This window comes from Papaver somniferum, chromosome 9 (assembly GCF_003573695.1).
Source record: "Papaver somniferum cultivar HN1 chromosome 9, ASM357369v1, whole genome shotgun sequence".
NCBI classification, from domain to species: domain Eukaryota; kingdom Viridiplantae; phylum Streptophyta; class Magnoliopsida; order Ranunculales; family Papaveraceae; genus Papaver; species Papaver somniferum.
This window is the reverse complement of record NC_039366.1, coordinates 181,599,072-181,609,990: the sequence shown is the minus strand read 5'-3', so window position 1 is coordinate 181,609,990 and position 10,919 is coordinate 181,599,072.

The window sequence follows — 10,919 nt, the reverse complement described above, 5'->3', positions numbered from 1 at the left end:
GAATTCTCAATCTTTGTTCCAAACTACATGGTCTATGTTTATAATATTTCTCATAGATCGTTAGAGGTGATTCCTCAATAAAAGTTGGAGTATCCATATATCGCTGCCCACGCATATATTCACCAAGAGTCATTTCCGAAGACGTCTCTTGATAACGAGAATTTCTAGACATATATTCTCGCAACGTCATCGCAGGTGGCGTCTCCTCAAAAGGATTCATCACCGAAGAAATATAAACTACAGAGGGATTCTATACAATCACAAACAAGGCCGACTCGACTCCACCAAAGCAAACCTAAAGATTTCTAGCAAACAAAAAGCATGATGGCTCCACTTAGATTGTTTCTAGACCAGCTTCTATCTTTCGAAAGGGAATTCGTTGCAATTTGAGCAAACCCCTCTGGAATCAATCCGAGTCAAAGTAAGTTGAATTGAGGCGAGGGAAGCTCAGTGGAGCTTTGATACCCAAGGCCTCACCGCTATCACAAGGCGGCGCAGTCACGCATTCAACCCACAGAAACCATCATGAACTTTGGAGTGTGCTTAAAGAGCAACCAATATTTTTCGAACGAGTTTCCTATTAAGCTCGTTACCCTATCGGTCTCGTTCTATTCCAAATTTTAAAGCTTAGGTTCGCGTTCGGTTTCGTTTTCCTAAGGCGGGCAAGAAGAGAACGGTGATGAAATCTGAACCCTTATCTTGTTTAGGCCAGGCCTTGCCCTTTACTAGGAATTTAAAAACAGTCCGGTTCGTCCTCAAACAATTATCACCTTAAGGCAGACAGTAACCCGCTTGCAGGAGATTCACGGGTGTTTCGATTGGACTTACCTCCCGTACCAGACGGGCGATGAACCGTTGTCGTCGACTCGGGCCACGACTCCTATTCCGTGTGCGAACCCGAGGGGCCGAGACGATATAGTAATCGTCGTCCTTCCCTGCACACAGTTTATATATGTTTTTTTTTTTGTTTTTTTTTTCTTTAATTAAATAACCCTTCCGTAGGGTTTTAAAAAATAATGTCCAAAGTCCAGAATAAAGTCCAAATAAAAAAAAAGTCCAAAATAAAAAAAAAAAATTACAGTTTTCCTCACACACTCTAAAAAAAATTAAAAATTAAAAATTAAAAATTAAATCCTAAAATTGTCCTTTTTTTTCTTGTCTTTTCGCTTTTCGCTTTAAGCTTTTTCCTCTCCAAGTCCTTAATGCTCCACTTCGAACCTGTAAATCAAAGACAAAAAGACAAAGTAAAAAGGAACAAATAATAAAAAATAAAATAAATAAATAAACCTAAAAATTCTACCTAAGCACAAATCCGCGTCGGCGGCGCCATTTTGATTTAAGATTTTCCGTGGTTGTAGTAATGAGGTTCAAACTCTCGGACTTGTGAAGGATAATTTTTTAGAAAATAAATATATATACAAATATTGACAAATTGGTAGAGAGGTACTGGGACTAATGATTCGGCCAATCTTCATAACATAAGGCTTAATGATTTATTCTTAACAATTACTGCTCAAAACATAAATATATGGACTCTTATTTTGCCAAAATAGATTCTCAGAATATTAGTTATAAATCGTAAGCATGGGACATCAAACATTTAAGCAAGCATGCCGCATCAAATAAAATGATAACTAATTAATTAAAATCATTTTTCAATTTTTAATCAGTGCAAAAGTCATAAAAAGAATAATGCTAGCTACTGTTATCAAAGCCAAATACTTTCCTAGAACTGATTTCTTGAATGCCAAGTGTACTGGTAAGTGCTCTTGGACTTGGAAGTGTTTGCATGCTATAAAAGAACTTATCAAGCCTTTTATCTCCTGATTGTTGGGGATGGTCAATTTATTAACCCATGGTGTGACAAATGGATCCCATCTTTGGGTACTGCTACACCCAACCCTCTAGTCCCACCTGATCCTAGTATTAAAGTTTCTTACTTCATTGAATCTCATACCAGAACCTGGAATCTGTCCAAACTTAACACTCACTTGGATAATTCTTATGTTAAGAAGATTGTCACTATTCCCTTAAGCCGGCTTTGGACTTCTGACAGGAAGGCTTGGGATCTTTCAAAGAATGACAAGTTTTCTCCAAAATTTTCCTACATGGGGCTTAGTGGTCTTAGGCCCTCCCCATGTAAAAAATTTTGGATGCACATTTGGAAAATCAACGTTCCTTACAGAATCCAAGTTTTTACATGGAAAGCTGCTAGAAATGCTCTCCATGCCAGAACTATTTTGCATACCAGAATGCCTATGCATAGTAATGAGCGTGCTAGGTGCAATGATCCTCAGGAATCCATAATGCATGCTTTGGTCCTCTGTCCCTTTGCTAGTCGAGTTTGGTTTCTCTCTGATTTCTGCATCAATACTCAGTTTTTTCAAAACAAATCTTTTACTGACTGGTTATTATTATGGTTAATTGATCCTGTGTCTAGACTTCCTGATGAAGATCAGTGTTTTTTTGTTACTATCTTATGGTCTCTGTGGACTAGTAGGAATAATTTAATCTTACAAAACATGCAGGAAACCCATACTAATGTCCTAGTTAGAGATAGAGCCATGTTGTTAACTAGGAAAACCTGCCTTACTGTCTCTCCTACTACCCCTGTTAACCTTTATGACAAATGGATGCCCCCCTCTGTTGGATGGATAAAATGCAAGATTGATGGTGCCTATGATGACATTTCTGGAGAAAATGGTGCAAGTTTTGTGATGAGGGACTTCTCAAGCAAAGCCTCTTTTTGTGCCTCCCTGGTTTTTGAAGTAAAGTTTGCTGAAAAAAGCTGAAGCCAGAGCTATTTGGGCAGCCATGAAGAAAACCTTGGAGCAACAGTTAACTCATATCATCGTCGAAAGTGATGCTAAGACTCTCATCGATCAGTTTCAGTTGGTCAGTTTGATGGAGACTCGCGTACGGATGCTATTTTCAAAGACATTCAATTTTTTGCTTCTAAATTAGTAGCTTGTATTTTTAGCTTTCAACCGTGTGTTTGTAATTCTGTAGCTCATGAGTTAGCTCAATGGACAAAAACAAGCAATGCCTCTATGTACTAGTCTGTACCTCCTGTTTGGCTCTTGCCAACAGTTGAGGGGGATCATTAGCCTTTTTGAAGACTTTTATCTATATAAAAAATACAAATCATAGTCCCTGCTTGTAAAACCTCCGTATATTAATAACCTCCATATATTAATAATTTGTTGCGTTCCCAAAAGTATCAATATAAGGAGGTTCTACTGGTATAACTAAGTTAAAAGAGATTTTGTAAAGATGCCAGAAGAAGTTCTCTTCGCATTTCAATCAATTCCTACGAATCATTCTCCTATCCGAGTACAAAATATATATATATATATAATTCAATTTACAAGCTCTAAATCGTCATCTAAAGCTCCTTGGTACATTTTTGGAATGATTGACGAAATAAAACAAAGAATGCGACGAATCTCTCGGGGTGATATACATCACAACTATAGAAAAGAAAACCAAGTAGCAGATGGTTTAGTAAATTATGCAGCGGACGGAAGCCAAACAGAAAATTTCTCAACAACGATCTGGATAATAGATACCCACGTGCAATGGCGATTTAGGCCTATTTTATTTATCTTCATACTTCAAAAATAAAATAAAATAAAATTTGACTGACAGGATATTTCAGATAAATGCTATTTATACAATTGAAGAACAATAAATTACATAAAACTAGTCGTTTCGCCCGTGCGCTGCACGGGCCTTATATAGAGAAAAGTATTTTTGGTGCTGGGTGAATTTCTAAAAAAAAAAGGAAATCAAAATATTCAGCTACTAAAAACGGTGATATTAAAAATAACGAATTAATAAAATTGAAAATAGAGAATAACAAAATTAAATAAAGTAAAATCTAGCATAAACAGAAAGATGCCTCTTATATAACTGTACCGTAACCATATAGTGAATTTTCTATTTCAATACAATAGAGCAAATAAATACGTTCGCAAAGACACGTTTCGTAATAACATGTTTCAGCTGATATATCGTGAATCTGCGATACGATAGAGGGAACGCTATGCTCGTTGTGGTCCGCCCCAGATGTTGTGGTACCTATGGAATCCACGACCATTATTTTCTGTCGTAAGTGGACCAATTTAAATAAGTTTAAGCAATGCTCAATATGTTTAGTAATATGTGGTACCTATGGAATCTATGTTTAGTACAATTTCTACATACACCATCGAGCAAGGAAGGTTGTTGTCTCCAGAAGCTCCTAGCTGTAAGATGCACATCCTATATCTGCATAGCTTGCATGTCTAGCCGTTGTTTAGTTTCAAGCAATAGTGGTTATCGTATTAGTCGAGATCGTAACAACAAATTACATTGCTGTCGTTAGGGAATTTTTTTTTTACCTCCTAGAATTCAGCTTCGTTTTTGCAATCTAATGAAATATAGTCGACGTTCTACACCACATTTGACTTATCTCCGGCTTACTCCGGTTCTACAGCAACATACTGGTTCTACAACAACATATGTATATATCTTCTATTGTAGTCGATAGAGATTAACTTAGTCATCAACAACTTAGTCAAAGTTGTTACAATCAGTTGTTTACTTCTCTTTGTATATGTATAAATACGAATGTATTGAATCAATAAAATCAACCAGTTCAAAACCATAAACTCAGAAATTCTTTATGGTATCCCCTTCAACAGGTTCGATCCTATTTTAACCTAAACCCAACTTTGTACCATGGCTGGAGATCTCCTTGTTCATGATGAAGATCCAAAAACTCCAAAAACCCCTGTTAAAACCATTACCAAAACACTCGATCCATTTCATCCTTATTTTGTCCATCCATCGGATAACCCCACCTCTGTGTTAGTTCAACCTCTTATGAATGGTGACAACTATCCTACTTGGGTTTGTGGGATAACAAAAGCTCTTAGTGCTAAAAACAAATTAGGTTTCGTTAATGGCGTCCTTATTGAACCTTCTTCAAAAGATGATGTTGAAGACCACAACAACTGGAAACGCGCTGATGACCTTGTTTCCAGTTGGATATGTCACTCTACTATTCCTCAGATCAAAGCAACTATTGATTACTTACCCTCTTCATTGGTTGTTTGGAAGGATTTGAAAGCGTTTTTCTGAAACAAGTGCTCCCAAGCTTTTCCAACTTAAGCAATCCATTTCTTCCCTCAAACAAACTGATCAACCATTGTCTTCTCACTACACCACCATTAGAGCCTTATGGGATGAAATAGATTCCATTCGTCCTATGCCAAACTGCGTATGCGGAGCCAGCAAGCAAACCCTTGAATTTATCGATCAGGATCGGGCTATGGAGTTTCTCCAAAGTCTCAATGATCGATTCTCTAACCTCCGAAGCAATATCTTGCAGCGAGAAACCTTCCCAACTGTTCGCACAATCCATAACTTGGTTCGTCAGGAGGAGGTGCAACAAAATATGCAAGGTCATTCCAGACCCTCTATTGATGCTGCTGCTCTCCAGGTATTCCGTTCTGATGTGAGTTCCTTATCTGTTGATACTAACAAACGATCGAAGTATTTTTGTGATCACTGTAAGATTCCTGGTCACTCCAAGTCACGTTGTTTCAAACTTGTTGGTTATCCACCTCGTAAGAACAACAACACCAACAACAAAGATCGTCCATTTTTGGCTGCTTCAACCCCTGATTTTGGAGCTTCTTCTTCTGATACTATAATGCCAAACTTCACAGCAGACCAATATCGTGGACTCTTGTCACTTCTCAAGAACTCAAACGGTGATCAATCCCTTCCTCCAACTGTTAACCTCACTGGTAAGATTCTATCCACTTCTCAATTTCAATCTCAATGGTTTATTGACAGTGGTGCTACACACCATGTTTGTTGCTCTCTTTCTTTTTTCAAAACTTATACTGCTGCTCCTAAAAATTGTGAAGTGCAATTACCTGATGGTAGTTTATCTAGTGTTCAATATGTTGGCACGGTTGAATTTTCACCACTATTATGCCTATACAATGTCTATTTTATACCAACCTTCCATTTTAATCTTATATCTGTTAGTCAACTAACACGGTCTTCGGATTGTTTAGTTAATTTTTCGATCGATTCTTGTACATTTCAGGACCGGTTGACATTGAGGACGATTGGTCAGGGTGAATGCTTTGGTGGTCTCTATCAATTTCGTCTATCAAATATCTTATCATTTTTTAAGAATAAAAAGTTTGATGTCTGGCATTGTCGCCTGGGACATCCTAGTTTAGCTAGGTTTCGTTTTTTATGTAGTCAAGTTGATTTCATTTCATCTAGTTTTGATCATGTTTGTGATGTATGCCCTCGTGCAAAACAATCACGTTTGAAATTTAATACAAGTTCATCTTTCAGTACTCGTCCTTTTGAATTGATCCATTCGGATATTTGGGGACCTTTTTCGGTTCCTTCTCTCAATGGTGCTCGATATTTTTTAACGATCGTTGATGATTTTACTCGTTGCACATGGATATTTCTGATGAAAGTTAAATCTGAAACTTTAACTCATCTCAAATATTTTTTTAATCATGTTACTAATCAATTTTCCCAGCCAATACGACGATTGTTTAGTGGTTCTGGTTCATTTATTTTGCCCCAATTACAAAAATTTCAGTCTGATAATGGTGCAGAGTTTCTCGCCAAAGATCTTCAAAATTGGTTTACTGATAATGGTATCACACACCAGCGATCTTGTGTGGATACTCCACAACAAAACAGTGTAGTTGAACGGAAACATCGACATCTAATGGATGTTGCTCGTGCACTACGTTTTCAAGCATCTTTACCCCTAAGATTTTGGGGGGAGTGCGTGCTAACCACAGCCTTTTTAATCAACAAAATGCCATCTCCTGTTCTTGGAAATAAATCTCCACATGAGATGTTAATTAGTAAAGTTCCAAACTATTTGTCTCTTCGGGTTTTTGGTTGTTTATGCTTTGCTCGTAATATTCATGTCAAACATAAATTTGATGCTCGGGCTTTCCCTTGTATTTTCCTTGGTTATCCTCATAGTTATAAAGGTTACCTTGTCTATAATTTACATACCCATACTAAATTTATAAGTAGGGATGTCGTGTTTCACGAATCCATCTTTCCTTACTCCGATTTGCCTCCCGTCAAGACTAATTTGAATAATTCTGAATCATTCAGCGAAACCAAATTTCAAAGTGATAGTTTCTTTGATGATGATCCTTTTTTGTCTTTACCCTCTCCTGATACCACTCAACATTTATCACCACCAATTCCTAATTCTGTTATTAATAATGAATTTTCATCACTTTTTAATGATTCTGTCCATTCTCCCATTACGTCAGAACATTCAAATGTTCTTAATCAAAATTCTCCTCCTATAGCATGTACTGATTCATCACCGGTACATTTATTTACTCCAAATAATTCTCCAGTATCGCATGCTACTGGGACACCAAATGATTTTCCCGTATTACCCAATAATGCGCCTCCAATAAACAATTCGCCTCTTCCTATTTCTGATACATCTCGTCATGTACGAGTTACTAAAACACCGGCTTATTTAGCCGACTATGATTGCAATTTTACTGGTTGTACTATGTCCCATCCATATCCATTAACTGATTATTTATCTTACAATCAATTCTCTAATACCCATAAAATTTTTCTCACAAATGTCCTCACCCATGATGAGCCTCGTAACTTCACAGAAGCTATGAAGATTCCTAACTGGCGTACTGCTATGAAAAAGGAGGTTTTTGCTTTGGAAGACAATAATACCTTCACCTATACACAATTACCTCCAGGCAAAACCGCTATCGGTTGTAAATGGGTTTATAAAATCAAATTTAACTCAGATGGAACTATAGAGCGTTATAAGGCTCGTCTTGTCGCTAAGGGATTTACCCAACAAGAGGGTGTGGATTTTCATGATACATTTGCCCCTGTTGCTAAACTTGTTACAGTTAGAGTTCTTCTTTCTATTGCCGCTATTAAAGGTTGGTCGATTCATCAAATGGATGTCAATAATGCTTTCCTCCAGGGTGATCTTCATGAGGAAATTTTTATGAAACTGCCTCCTGGTTTCAAGCCATCTGGAGGAACTAAACTAGTTTGCCGTCTTAATAAGTCCATTTATGGACTACGACAAGCTTCTCGACAATGGTTTGCTAAATTCTCCTCCGCACTTTTAAACGAAGGTTTTAAACAATCAAGTGCTGATTATTCTTTGTTTATGTATCATCGTGGTGATGTTTCTTTATACGTTTTGGTGTACGTTGATGATATTATCATCACTGGACCTTGTGCTTCCGCTATTTCGGCTTTCAAACAAAAGCTTGCTACCCTATTTTCTATTAAAGACTTAGGTCGTCTTCAATATTTCCTTGGTATTGAGGTGTCTCGTTCCTCGAAAGGGATTTTCTTATGCCAACGGAAATACATTTTAGATATTTTAAAGGATTCCGGTTTGACGGGTTCTAAAACTTCTGCTTTTCCCATGGAGCAATACTTGAGATTGCTCCCAACTGATGGTGATATTCTCGATGACCCTAAAATTTATCGTCGCTTAATTGGTCGCCTCCTTTACTTAACAGTTACTCGCCCTGACATTGCTTATGCCGTCAATACTCTAAGTCAATTTCTTCAAGTCCCTCGCAGTTCTCATCTTAATGCTGCACTGCGAGTTCTCCGATACTTGAAAGGCACTATTGGTCATGGTCTTCTTCTTTCTTCCACTAGTTCACTTCAGATTCGTGGATTCACTGATTCTGACTGGGCTGGTTGTCCTATAACTCGTCGTTCTACGACTGGCTACTTCACTTTACTTGGTGATAGTCCTCTATCATGGAAATCTAAGAAGCAACCCACTATTTCTCGTTCTTCTGCTGAAGCAGAATATCGTGCTCTTGCACATCTAACTGCTGAGTTACAGTGGTTGCGGTATCTTTTTAACGATTTAAGAGTTTATCCTTCTAATCCTATTCCTGTTTTTTGTGATAGTCAAGCGGCTATTCACATTGCTAATAATCCTGCGTTCCATGAACGTACTAAACACATTGAAATTGATTGTTACTTTGTCCGCGAGAAAATTCAGTCTAAGTTGATTGCTCCACAACATATTCACACCACATCTCAACTTGCAGACATTTTCACCAAGCCTCTCGGTGCTGATCGCTTCTCACGACTACTTAGCAAGTTAGGCCTCTGTTCTATTCCTCCGCCGGCTCCAACTTGAGGGGGGGTAATGAAATATAGTCGACGTTCTACACCACATTTGACTTATCTCCGGCTTACTCCGGTTCTACAGCAACATACTGGTTCTACAACAACATATGTATATATCTTCTGTTGTAGTCGATAGAGATTAACTTAGTCATCAACAACTTAGTCAAAGTTGTTACAATCAGTTGTTTACTTCTCTTTGTATATGTATAAATACGAATGTATTGAATCAATAAAATCAACCAGTTCAAAACCATAAACTCAGAAATTCTTTACAATCATTTGATGAAAACTCTTATATTAGCCATTTCAATTCTTGACTTTTCCACCACGCTTTAGAAACTTCGAATGAAAATCTGCGTTTTTAATTTACTACTTTCTCGCCCATTTTCTGTTCCATTACTTTAAAAATTTATGATTATGATTGTTCATGTACGTACAGAAGAAAAATCAAGTATCGTTAAAATTATGATTGATGAGTCATATTCAGACTTGTTCCTAATTAATTACCTTCTCTATGTTCTGCCAAGGTTCAATGGAGCCGTCAAGATGTTCTTCAGGGGATAGCCCACGGGTTCTCAATGCCCCTGCCAGTAATCCTAAGCATCCCGACAACATGATTTAGCCCGTGCAAAGCTTCTTAATATTTGTCTTCACATGATCTAAAAGATTCTAAACCAAAACTCTTTTTCTCTCTATTGAAAAAACTTCATTTGCACCTCAAACAATAATTGTATACTAAGTACTAAGTAAATGTGTGTTGTACCATTTTAGCTGCAGTTCTGAGGCTTCTCAGGTTTAGAACCGCCACATGTAAATCTGCATAAAAAAAGGTAGTTCTGTATGAATCAAAATATCAAACCCCCGTTACTGTTAATAATAGTGATATTTGCTTTGGTAATAACAGAAATAGAAAAATTATGATGTTATACAGAACGATCAATAAAAAAAAGAAGATTCATCTTATTAAGAATAGTTAGAACAAATCAACAATTCAAAGTTGGGAATTCTCTTGATAATTTTAAGAGCTCTTAAGGTATTTGTTTTTGAAATGTGGAAAAGGGAAAGAAATACCTACCGACACTTAGTAAGACCATCCAAAAGGGTTAATATTATACAAAACATATACTGAAATTTTTTAGAGAAATACCTACACTTCATCTCGGTTTCCCAGTAATGTCCATGCTTTTCTTTGATATACGTCTCTGCTATTCTAACAAAACTTCCAAACGACTTGCAATGCGCTCTGTAAGTTGCATGTTTCATTGTGCATCATATCAGATAAAGCCCATTGATATATTAGCCTATTGGTGTGAAAAATGGTAAAGGTAGTTGACCATCATTCAAACAAAAAGAAAGGTAACTCACCATTGTTCCATGAATTCATTATTATAATCTTATTGTCACGCTCGACTCCAAATGGTCCAAGTTCCATCAGTTCTTTTTCCACCAGGTGAACAGTCAAGTTCTGCATCCCAATGATACATAAAGATATTCAATTAGTAATTATCAGCATTCCCAAAAAATATTAAAGCTTCTATATTTGTATCATTATGTAATCCCGTGCATGAAACTAACGGAGTTGTTGATGAAAGTTGAGGAGATTCAACAAATTTCTAAAAGGACGCCCCTCCTTTTACAGCATATACAGGCGCAATTCAGGTTCTACTGTGTTCAAAATTCAAATTTATTAGCTTAAAGATGGAACTCTAAAGTTG